At 45.0% G+C, this 12,120-nt stretch overlaps 1 long non-coding RNA gene across 1 annotated transcript; it reads right to left on the bottom strand.

The window, feature by feature from the left end:
* Window positions 1–275: 275 nt before the first annotated feature.
* LOC131503817 (uncharacterized) lies at window positions 276–2,375 on the bottom strand. The gene is made up of 3 exons (XR_009257625.1): window positions 1,292–2,375; window positions 843–1,032; window positions 276–717 (listed from the first exon to the last, which is right to left on the bottom strand). It is a non-coding gene; the product is annotated as an uncharacterized LOC131503817 (long non-coding RNA).
* Window positions 2,376–12,120: the final 9,745 nt, after the last annotated feature.

Genomic DNA, 12,120 nt, shown 5'->3' on the forward strand with positions numbered 1-12,120 from the left:
ATGCCCGTACTACCCAAAGCATATTGTTAAAATGCCCATACTACCCAAAGCAATCTACAGATTCCATGCAATCCCTATCAAAATAGTAACGCATGATCTCGGAGTCTGTGGGTTCAAGCCCTGCATTGGACTCTGTGCCAACAGCTCAGAGCCTGGAGCCTGCTTCAGATTCTGTGTCTCCCTCTCTCTCTGCTCCCTCCTCCACTTGCGCTCTCAGTCTCTCTCTCTCTCTCTCAGAATAAACGTTGAAAAAAAAAAAAAAGAAGTATGAACAAGTTATGCAAGTGGCCAAAACTGCAAGATTTTATAAGACATCTATGTCGACCATTTGCACAATATTAAAGAAGAGAAGAAATAAGGGGCCTAGATACAGCAAAAGGAGTCATGAGAATATCAAAGCAATGGCCAGGTGTTCTGGAAGACGTAGCAAAGTTGCTTCTGGTTTGGATAAAGGAGAAGCAACTAGGAGGTGATACTGTGACCGAGAACTTTACCTGTGAGAAGGCAAAGGCCTTGTGTGCTGACCTCGTAAATAAACTGCCAGGTGCGTCAACAGAAAACGAAGAAGGCTTCAAGGCAAGCAGGGGATGGTTTGATAACTTTAAGAGAAGTGGCATCCGTAGTGTTGTGAGGCACTGAGAGGGTGTGAGTTTGGACGCTAAGGCAGCTGAGGCGCTCGCTATCAAGTTCCAGAAGCTCATGGTTTCTGAATGTTACCTGCAGAAGCAAGTTTTTAACAGCGATTAGACGGGGCTTTTTTGGAAAAAGATGTCAAAGAGGACCTATGTTACAGAAGAAGACAATGCAGTGCCCGGTCACAAGCCCGTGAAAGACCATCTCACCCTCCTGTTTGTGCTAAGGCAAGCAGGGATTTCAAAGTCAAACCCCTGCTCGTGTATCATTCCAAGAATCCATGAGCCTTCAGGAAATGCAAGGTGCAGAAGAGCCAGTTAAACGGTCTGTGGAGGTCCAACAGCAAGGCTTGGGTCACTTATATCTTGTTCGTTGAGTGGATCAACAAGGTCTTCGGCCCTGCAGTGAAGAAATACCTTTTAGAAAAGAATTTGCCATTCAAAGCCTTGCTGGTTATGGGTAATGCTCCTGTTCATCCTCCAGGCTCTTAAAGCGATTTACTGGAGGAATTTGAGTTCATTAGGGTCAAGTTCCTTCCTCCCAACACCACTCCAATCCTCTAGCCCATGGAACAGCAAGTCATTTAGAACTTTCAAAAGCTTTACACCAAAGTACTATGTCAGTGATGCTTCGAGGTGACCAAAGGAACAAACCTCACCTTCCAAGAGTTTTGGAAAAATCATTTCCACATCACGAACTGCCTCAAGATCATCAATGAAGCCTGGGATGGGGTTACCAAGAAAGAGAATCCTCAATTCTGTTTTCTGAGAAAACTGTGGCCTGATTGTGTTCTTGCCTTCTTAGAGGGGCTTGCCATGAACACGAGCCACCTGTTGTCAATGAAATTGTGTCTTTGGGGAAGACCATGGGACTGGAGGTGAATGAGAACGACATTCAAGAGCTGGTGGAGGAAGATAGGCAGGAGCTGGCCACCAACAAACCAATGGAGATGTCGTCTGCAGAGGAGGAGGAGAAAAAGGTAGAGGAATCCCTCACTTCAAACGAGATCAGGGAGATGTGTGAAATGTGGGAAACAGCGCAAAATCTTGTAGAAAAGCACCACCCGTATAAGTCTGTAGCAGTGCGAGCAATGAATCTGTTTAACGACAATGCAATGTCACATTTCTGCGAAATCCTCAAAAGGAGGCCAAAGCAAGTGTCATTGGATAGGTTCCCTGGTAAGTTCTACAAAAAGAAAAAGTTGCACAAAAAAGAAAAAGATTCATAGAGAGCAGTGATTCCATTAGTGATAGTGAAAGCTGGCCTACACAATAACCCTCCTCTCTCGTCTCCCTCACACCAGCCACAAAGGTTTTCAAAGGCAAGTGCAGGTTAATTTATTTTTCTTACTATTTTCTATTTTCCTTATTTCTATATTACAGTATTGTAATCATTTTATATGAATATTTTTGGGTTGTGGAACGAATCATCTGAGTTTCCATTATTTCTTATTGGGAAATTCGCTTTGATAGACAAGTACTTGGATTACAAGCATGTTTCCAGAATGAATTATGCTTGCAAACCAAGGTTTTACTGTATTTTTATTATTATTTTTAAAGTAGGCTCCACACCCACTGTGGGGCTTGAACTCACAACCCTGAGATCAATAGTCAGTTGGGGCGCCTGGGTGGCTCAGTCGGTTAAGCGTCTGACTTCAGCTCAGGTCACGATCTCGCAGTCCGTGAGTTTGAGCCCTGTGTTGGGCTCTGGGCTGACGGCTCAGAGCCTGGAGCCTGCTTCCGATTCTGTGTCTCCCTCTCTCTCTGCCCCTCCCCTGTTCATGCTCTGTCTCTCTCTGTCTCAAAAATAAATAAAACGTTAAAAAAAAAAAAAAAAGAGTCAGTTGCTCTATTGACTGAGCCATCCAGGCACCCCACTAGGTAAATTTTATGATACGTGAATTATATCCCAGCTAAAAGAAAGAAAATGATTCAGAAGTAAATGGGAAGAAATTTTAAGAATACCTTAACCAATTTAATTAACATTCTCCTTATATGGATTCAGAAGAGTGATTTATGATGAAACTGCTTTTCAAATAAACTGATAAGAGAGAATTATGTCATTTTTTTAAATCTAAAGTAATTTGCCTTTTATTGCTGCACCAAAATCATGTTACATCTTACATGGCTTCTTAGAGTCAGTGGAAAATGGCATGACTAACGTGGCATTGCAGGTTACTGGGGAAAAGGAGGTAATGAAATAAATGGTTCTTGGCAAATTTATTACATATATGGAGAAAAAAATCCCACCTCACACCATTTACTAAAAACAATTCCAGATAAAGACTCAAGCTTCAAAGGTAAAACATTAACACTTAAAGGAGAAAGTACAGAACATCTTTATGACAAAGGGGCAGAGAAAGACTCCAACAAGACACAAAAGGCACTAAGCATAATAGAAAACAATATAGGCAACTACACTGTGAATTTTTTTAAGCCACTGAATTGTACATGTTAAAATGGTGAACTTTATACTATAGGAAGTTTACCTCAGGAAAAATATTAAAAACTCTTGTTTATCAAAAGGCACCTTAAATAATATTAAATAATAACTACACTGGAATTAAAATAAAAACATTAAAGTCTCATATTTAAAAAAAGAGAGAAAATATATTTTGCAAAAACTAAAATCAATTTTTGAAAAATGACACCCAAAAAGAAAACTGGAGAAAAGACGTGAACAGGCAATTCATAGAAAAAGATATATGGGGGGGGAGGGGAATAAACCTATGAAGAAGAAATGAAAATGAAGGAGAATGCCAATGAAGACCACAACAAAGAGCAAACTATTTCCACTGAGCAAAGGTGGAAAAGATATCTGACAAGTATTGGCACACATGTGGATCTGTGAAGACTTTCGTATTCTGCCAGTGACAGCATAAATTGATGCAACAACTTTAGAAAACAATTTAGCATTACCTTGTAATGTCAACTATTTGCCAACTAACAATCTGTGATTTTCCCCCCTGGCTATACTTAGAAACCTTCCTGTAGGTGTACAAGAGCAAACGTCTATACGAGAATTCATGGGCATTCTGGGAAGGCAGCAACATTGGTGTTGTAAATGTGTAATCTCTCCAAATTCCCCATAAAGACACAGGGCAGCCAGGATTGCAAAACTAAAATCCCCTGGGCAATAATTATGACAGACGATCACATAGATCTTTCAAACCTAAAACTGAACGGGTAGAAACACACCTACAAGCCCTGCATGGTGCAGCAGCTGAGTCAGAGGAAGCAACAGAGTATGTGTCAGACCTAAGAACTTCAAAATAAACCAACAGGCAACCATGGGAAAGCCAGTGGGCCAGTTAGAGAAGGACACCCGACATGCGCAGGGATCTGCTTTCTCTGACAGCGGGTGAATCCAAGGGGTGGAGTGTAAAGGGACCGGGGAAGACTGAGTCCAAAAAACACTCAGAACTGACCAGCCCAGGCTCCCCACCAGGACAAACCCCCAGGTGAGGCACAATGGCTAGGAACAGAATCCAAAGGGAGCAGGTCAGGAAAATAGAGAAAAGAAAAAAAAGAAGATCCAGATAAAAGTAGCAGAGGCAGAGTCACTCAAAAAGTGAGGTGCTGCTGTTCTTTACTACTTAACCTAAATGACAGAAGGTACTCTAAAGTTGTGCAATTAGAATAACTCCTTTTTTTTTTAACGTTTTATTTATTTTTGAGACAGAGAGAGACAGAGCATGAATGGGGGAGGGGCAGAGAGAGAGAGGGAGACACAGAATTGGAAGCAGGCTCCAGGCTCTGAGCCATGTGGGGCTCGAACTCACGGACTGCGAGATCGTGACCTGAGCTGAAGTCAGACGCTTAACCGACTGAGCCACCCAGGCGCCCCAGAATAACTCCTTTTTTAAAGTTTATTTTTTTGAGATAGAGCATGGGAGTGTGCGCGCGCGCGCACACACACACACACACACACACACACACACACGAGCAAAGTGGGGGAGGGGCAGAGAGAAGGAGAGAGAATCCCAGGCAGGCTCCCCACTGTCAGTGCAGAGCCAGATACGGGGCTTGAACTCATGAACCATGAGCTCATGACCTGAGCCGAAGTCAGAGGCTTAACCGACTGAGCCACCCAGGCACCCCAGAATAACTCTTATATTATACCTCCTTTCTATAAGTTCAGGAAATCTAATATTATGTAAATGTAAGTCATAGTTAAAAAATCAAATCCCATACCGTTATTCAAGCAAAAAGGAGCAGAATCACATCCCTGTGGACAATGGAAGCAGTCCAGAGACATGCCCAGATGGAAACTGTAGCCTAATATTTCAAAATGGCAAGAAGAAGGAGAGGAGATGGAAAGGGAGCCTACAGATTAAGGGAGATTAAAAAGACACTTTGAGGGGCACCTGGGCGGCTCAGGCAGTTAAGCATTAGACTTCGGCTCAGGTCATGATCTCATGATTTGGGAGTTCAAGCCCCATGTTGGGCTCTGTGCTAACAGTTTAGAGCCTAGAGCCTGCTTTCAATTCTGTCTCTCTCTCTGCCTCTGCCCTGCTGGTGCTTTCTCTCTCAAAAATAAATAAGCATTAAAAAAAAATTTTTTTTAATAAAAGACACTTTAAAAAGAAAAAAACAGGCAAAGCTAAATTGTAGAATTTAGGAATGGTTGATAATACAGCAAGAACAGAGGTAATCAGCACAAAAATCAGGCTGGAGGAGGGAGAGCACTGTGTTTGGAAAAGGGAGCATGTCAGGCTGATGAGGTCAGAGTCAGTCTCCTTGCCACAGGGGTGTTTAAATGCATCCCCTTGTTAATTCATCAACTTTCACTTTGTTTTATGCTACATATACATGTATATGTGTGTGCTCATATAAGGTTATTTTAACAAAACTTTTTTTAAAAAAGAATGTTTACAGAAGTATTATTTATCATTGCTTCAAAATGGAAACAACCCAAATTCCATTGACAGGGGAATGCATGAATAAATTGTACTATTCACATGATGGCTGAATATTCAGCAATGAAAATAAAATATGCCTTGCTCTAGTGAAACTTAGAAACAATATATAGACTGAAAAACACAAATCGCAAAAAAGGAAACAAACAAAAAGGCCATGGGATACCATTTTTAGAAACTTCAGAAACGAAGCAAAAGCTATACAATACATTGTTTAGAGTATACAGACATATATGATTTTAAAAACTCTTTTGGGGGGTGGGGGCGGGTGGTGCCTGGGTGGCTCAGTCAGTTAAGCGTCCGACTTCGGCTCAGGTCATGATCTTGCAGTTTGTGAGTTTGAGCCCCGCGTCAGGCTTTGTACTGACCGCTCGGAGCCTGGAGCCTGCTTCTGATTCTGGGTCTCCCTCTCTCTCTGCCCCTCCCCTGCTCACACTGTGTCTTTCTCTCAAAACTAAATCAACATGAAAAAAAAGATTTAAATAAAAATTCTTTTAGGGAAGCACGGGTGGTAAATACAAAATTTAGGAAGGAATACTCACATAACATACAGTACTTTTTAAACTACATTCTAAAGGGAAGAGAATGAATGAGAAACCCAAAATTCAGTATGCTTTTTATTTCCAGGGAAGCAACGAGGATGAGATAACATAGGCACTCACGAACTTTCTTCTTAAGCTGTGTGGTGGGTTAGCAGTGCACCTCCCATTATGGTTTCATAATTTACAAATATGTTTTTTTTGTGAAGAGTTTATCATATCTGCACACGAAGAGGAAAAAAATGAAAATGTAATTCTCCCCTTTATCAGCCATTTGCTCATTCACTCAGCCACTCAACAAATAGTTGTTGTGTGCCTACCGTATGCCAGGCACTGGGCGAGGTTCAAGGGCAGGGCAGTGAACAGAAAAGACACCACTGCTACCCTCTTGGGGTGCCCAACCTCCAAGGATTGGAGATGGTGCTGAGCGTGAAGTAGCTTTTCAACATCCGCAGAAGAGCCAGCAGCATCCACAGTCAGCAAATCAGTGTCAGGAGGAGTGGGAGATACCTTCCTGGTATCCCTTGACAGAGGTGGCTTTCAAATTAAGGCAATTAAACAGCCAACACGAAACAGCAGAAAGGTCAGACTGGCGCTCCAAGACAGCGGCTCCCAGACACTGCCGACTTGGTTCCAAGAGGAAATTTTAACTTTCTTAAAAATGGAATATACACGGGGCGCCTGGGTGGCTCCATTGGTTGAGTATCTGGCTGTTGATCTTGGCTCAGGTCATGATCTCACAGTTGGAGAGCTCCAGCCCCGAGTTGGGCTCTGTGCTGACAGTGTGGGGCCTGCCTGGGATTCTCTCTGTCTCTCCCTCTCTCTCTGCCCCTCTCTCACTTGCATGCTCTCTCAAAATAAATTAAAAAACTCAAAGAAAATAGAATACACACACACACACACACCCAGATTATTCCAAGTTTATGTCCTCCCTCCATTTCTGGGTTAGGATCTCCTTTCATTTATCTATTGACAATGATGATGGACAGTTGCCAGGCTTTGTTATACTTTGGAGAAGTACCGTTTAAAAAAAATTTTTTTTTTAGTTTTCTTTTTTTTTGAGAGGCAGAGAGAGATAGAGTGTGAGGGAGGGAGGGGCAGAGAGAGGGGGAGACACAGAATCCGAAGCAGGCTCCAGGCTCTGAGCTGTCAGCACAGAGTCTGACTTGGGGCTCGAACTCACGGACCGCAAGATCATGACCTGAGCCGAAGTCGGACGCCCAACCGACTGAGCCACCCAGGCGCCCCACCGTTTTGTTTTAAATGTGACTTACTTGGTAGAATGAAGACCTGGCGATTCCAAATCAATCTCCAAGATTTAAAGTATTCATTATTTAAATCTCAGAGTCACAGAACTGTTGTCAGAGTCGTATTTGAACCCAACGCTTACTTTTCTGGAAGAGAATGTAGGGAAAGTGGGCTCACTCTGCAATAACAAGGAACCGACAGTGTCACGCGGTGGGAGAGAACTTGCCTGGGGTCAGGGGCAGCCGGGCTGACCTCCCAGCACGGCCGTCAGGGTGGACAAGTTCAGCAGCTTCTCCTCCTGGGCTTGGCGTCTTCATCCAGCAGTGGGAGGTGAAAGCCACCACACAGGCCGTTGTGACAAGTACAGAGAGAATACATGGACGGTAAAGGAAAGACTGCCTGTCACGAGAGCACTGCTTGGCTCCGTTCCTGGCACCTAAGAGCATCCGTGCGCGTACTTACACGTGGGTGTGTATATACGGGCATTGTGTATATGCTTGCGCATATTATTACAAATACAGCTAGTCCTGCCAGGCGTCTCCATTACAGAGCCAGCCTGCAAGTTTTGTCTGAAGCTCCAGCGATCCTTTGGGTGGAGTGAGCGGTGTCCAAGGTCAGGTGCTTAATTGGCTGGGCCCTTCTTTATCCTGTCGGCCAAAAACCCAGCACCCGCACTCATTTTATGTAGCCCGCCTTCCCCATCTCTGCCATTCCAGACGGTGCCGGGGCCTTACCGCCTTTATATCAACGTTTTCTGCAAATCGACTCACTTTCTCCCTTGAATACATTAATTTTTAAAGCGCTCCTGTGGAGAAGCAGCGTAGCATAGAGGTGAAGAACAGAGTCTAGGGCCAAGCTGTCAGGGTTCCGACGCTGCCTCCACCGCTTTGAAGCCTTATTTAACCCCTTCGTGCCTCTGTTTCCCCATCTATAAAATGAGGGCAATCGTCGTTCTTATCTCAGAGGTTTATAATTAGGTTATGCGAATCACAGCACTCTCTCTTTAGAAGCCTTTAATTTTTTTTTAATTTTTTTTTTAACGTTTTATATATTTTTGAGACAGAGAGACAGAGCATGAATGGGGGAGGGGCAGAGAGAGAGGGAGACATAGAATCAGAAGCAGGCTCCAGGCTCCGAGCCGTCAGCCCAGAGCCCGACGCAGGGCTCGAACTCACGGACCGCGAGATCGTGACCTGAGCCGGAGTCAGACGCTTAACCGACTGAGCCACCCAGGTGCCCCTCTTTAGAAGCCTTTAAAATGAGACTTCCAGAGAGTAAGTGCCATATAAGTTGGCTACACAAGTACCCCTAGTGTCAGTGGGAAAACCAGCATCACTTGCCGTAAAGTCTTAAATACAATTTTAAAGATAAAAACGAAATGGTGTTATTAAATTCTAGTTAGATATTTACCTGCTAAAACACTTAGTGGAGTAGCCCTGGTCTTCTTAAAAATGTAAAACAGGGCACCTGGGTGGCTCAATCCATTAAGGATCCGACCTCAGCTCAGGTCGTGATCTCGAGGTTCCTGGGTTCGAGCCCCACATTGGGCTCTGTGCTGACAGCTGAGAGCCTGGAGCCTGCTCCACATTCTGTGTCTCCCTCTCTCTCTGCCCCTCCCCTGCTCATGCTCTGTCTCTCTCTCTCTCTCTCAAGAATAAATAAAACATTAAAAGAAATTGTTTTTAATGTAAAACACAGAGGAGGCCATGAGGCTGAGGAAATCTTCAAGACGTGCCAGCAAACTGAGGCAGAAGACCTGGAGAAGACAAGAATAACTTTCTCAATGTACTACCACCTGAAATCATCCCCTGCTGCACTACGAGTAGGCTCTACCTACTCTGGAAAGTTCTGGAAAGGCCAATCGGACGTAAAAAGTTGGGAAAGTGAGAGGCATGCCGAGGGAGCACATATAAATGGAGACAGGAAGCAGGAACCCCTGTGTTGATCCATTTATCATAACCTCTCCCCCACCCCCGTCCCAAGTTGAGAACGAAACACCTTATACTGATAGGCTGGCTCCCAGGTGGAGAATCTGTTTTCACTTTGAATTGAAGTTGTTGTACAAGGTGCTGCTGGGCAGGTGGGGTGGGGGTGGGGGGTGCCTAATGTCACCCACCCATCCTCCTCTCTGGGTGACTCACTACCTCCCTTCCCGGTAGGTAGGTGATTCCAGATGACACCTCATAGGCAACTTGCCTCCTAGTTTCTTTCGTGGGCAGAGCCGGCTCAACTGTCATGTATTTATTCTTTTAACCACCAGTGTCATCTGAGAGGGCAGGCAAGAACCGGGGACCCTGCCCAACCCCCAACCCGTTCTGTGCAGCGTGGTTACCAGCACCTGCAAAGCGTCAGTCCCCGCGGGGCCCTGATGGACGGGGTGAGTACCCCTGCCACAGTGCCCCCCACCCCAAGAGGATTAAGGGTGATGTTTAGGAAGCAGAGCTCCATCCCATCCCCAGAGGGAAGGTGCCACAGAGCCATCAACACACAGTTCTACATAATCAGTTCAACACCAGAACAACGAAAATGGGAAGGGAAGATTAAAAAGTAATCCAAATTTCATAGCCCTGAGGGGTGTGATGGAATGGGAAATCCGGTGAAAGCATAAAGCCCAGAATCATAAAACCCTCTCATCTGAGTCTTTTAAAACCTCGAGGCAGAGGTAGGAAACAACATTCTTGTCCTTAGAAGAATTACCTTAAGTCCTTCTGAAAGAGTGCCCACTTGTGATGTTCTCAGTGGAGAAACTGCAGGGGCTGGCCACTCTAGGCGCGTGTCAGGATAACTCCCTGGGCCAGCTCACAGTGGATCGAGAAGTTGAGACCCCCCCTCCCAACCCCGGAGCTCTCTCCACAGGGTCCCTGGAAGATGCTGGCAACCATCTCCCTCCTGGCTTCAGGCGGGGTGCCAGCGGTGGTATCCAGGAGCAGCATGGGCAAATGGGGGGTCGGGGGTGCACAGGGATTTCACACCTGGCCACCTGCCAGCCCTCCCGTGCCCTGCTTTCTGTAACATGTTCGGCCAACCCCTGCCCTCTCCACCAGCACGCGTGGGTGCGAGCCCAGGGTTTATAACGGTGCTTTTTCCTCCCTCCATCCTTCGTGTGCACCTCCCTCCCACTCCTTTTTCTCTTCTTCGTGCCCCGTTTCTATTTTAGTGCTTAAAGACCGAGATTGGAGGGTTTTCCCACTCTTGGGTACCATAATTGCCAAATCTGGAAAACAGAAATTGGGCTTTGACAATGGCACTGAATCTTGGAAACTGAAACTTCGCAGAAAGTCCAGAATACAAGCTCCATGTGACTGCATGACGAAATGCTCACAGACATTGAGGAGCGTGGCTGAGACAGAGTTGGCTAGCTGGTAGAATCCAGCTTTTCCACCCTGTCACCATGATATGACAACAGCTTCAGACATCGTGCTGATGCCTCCTCTGAGCCACACATCCTTTTCTCCCCCCAAACACTGGGGTTCCTAGAAGCCCCCCATGATGAAGCAGCACCCAATTTCAATTTCCCCATGCCCTCTCAATCTTCATGACCAGAAGAACTCATCTCGCTAATATCTTATGGCCTTTCCAGAACTTTCCAGAATATGTACAGCCCAGCCCTAGTGTGTGTGCCAGGGGAGGATATCAGGTAAGGAGTGTGCATATCCAGCTACCTACCCATCACTGAGCCATACTGTGGCCAGGCCCCTGCCCAGCACCTGACAGACATCCTGTCATTTAATCTAGATGACACCCCAGGCAATGGGTGCTGTTGGCCTAATTTTACACATGAGGAAAATGGGGCTCAAAGTAAACTGTGCAGAGTCATAAAGACCCCCAGAGGCTGTTTTTTTTTTTTTTTTTTTAACTTTTATTTCTTTTTGAGAAGAGAGAGACAGAGCATGAGCGGGGGAGGAGAGAGAAAGAGGGAGACACAGAATCTGAAACAGGCTCCAGGCTCTGAGCTGAGCCACGACGCAGGGCTCGAACTCACGGACCACGAGATCACAACCTGAGCCGAAGTTGGACGCTTAACTGACTGAGCCACACAGGCGCCCCACCAGAGGTTCTGTTCTTAACTGCCGTGTCGCTGTGCCCATAGAATTCCCAAAGAGGGGCAGTCGGTTAAGCGTCCGACTCTAGATTTCTGCTCAGGTCGTGATCTCACTGCACTGAGAGTGTGGAGCCTGCTTGGGATTCTCTCTCTCCCTCTCTTTCTGCCCCTCCTCCCTCAAAATAAATAAATAAATAAACTTTAAAAAAGAAAAAGAATTCCCAAAGAGAGTTCACCAAATCACTGGGTTTGTGTGATACTAATTTAGGTATATTGTCAAATTACCTCCACCCTGAAAGTACTGTTCCAGGTTTCCTCCTGCTGTAGTAACTAACAACTACATGGAAACACAGAGGTACATCAGCCTGTGTTCATTTTGTATACTATGCATCATTTTATTTTTTTGGTAATTTAATGGCTAAAATATTTGTCATGTTTAAAACTCAAATACATGTACACAGATAAAAAATAAATATCTGTTTATTTCAGGTATTTGCCAACAGGATCTTAGCAGTTAACAATTTTCTAAGGATCCATCCTTTAGATGGAATTTCACGTGAATGAATTTAGATTTGAGTACCGATAGGTAGTATAATGTGAAAGCCTCTAAAATTTCGAGCCTATGCTCTGTGACACCGGCCATAGAGACCTTAGGCAGATTGGTATATGTGAGCCTCCGTCTTCCCATCTGTAAGGAGGGGATGCCACAACATCACATAAAGGCATTCGTACACAAAAAG

The sequence above is a fragment of the Neofelis nebulosa genome, chromosome 2 (assembly GCF_028018385.1).
Source record: "Neofelis nebulosa isolate mNeoNeb1 chromosome 2, mNeoNeb1.pri, whole genome shotgun sequence".
Classification (NCBI taxonomy): Eukaryota; Metazoa; Chordata; class Mammalia; order Carnivora; family Felidae; genus Neofelis; species Neofelis nebulosa.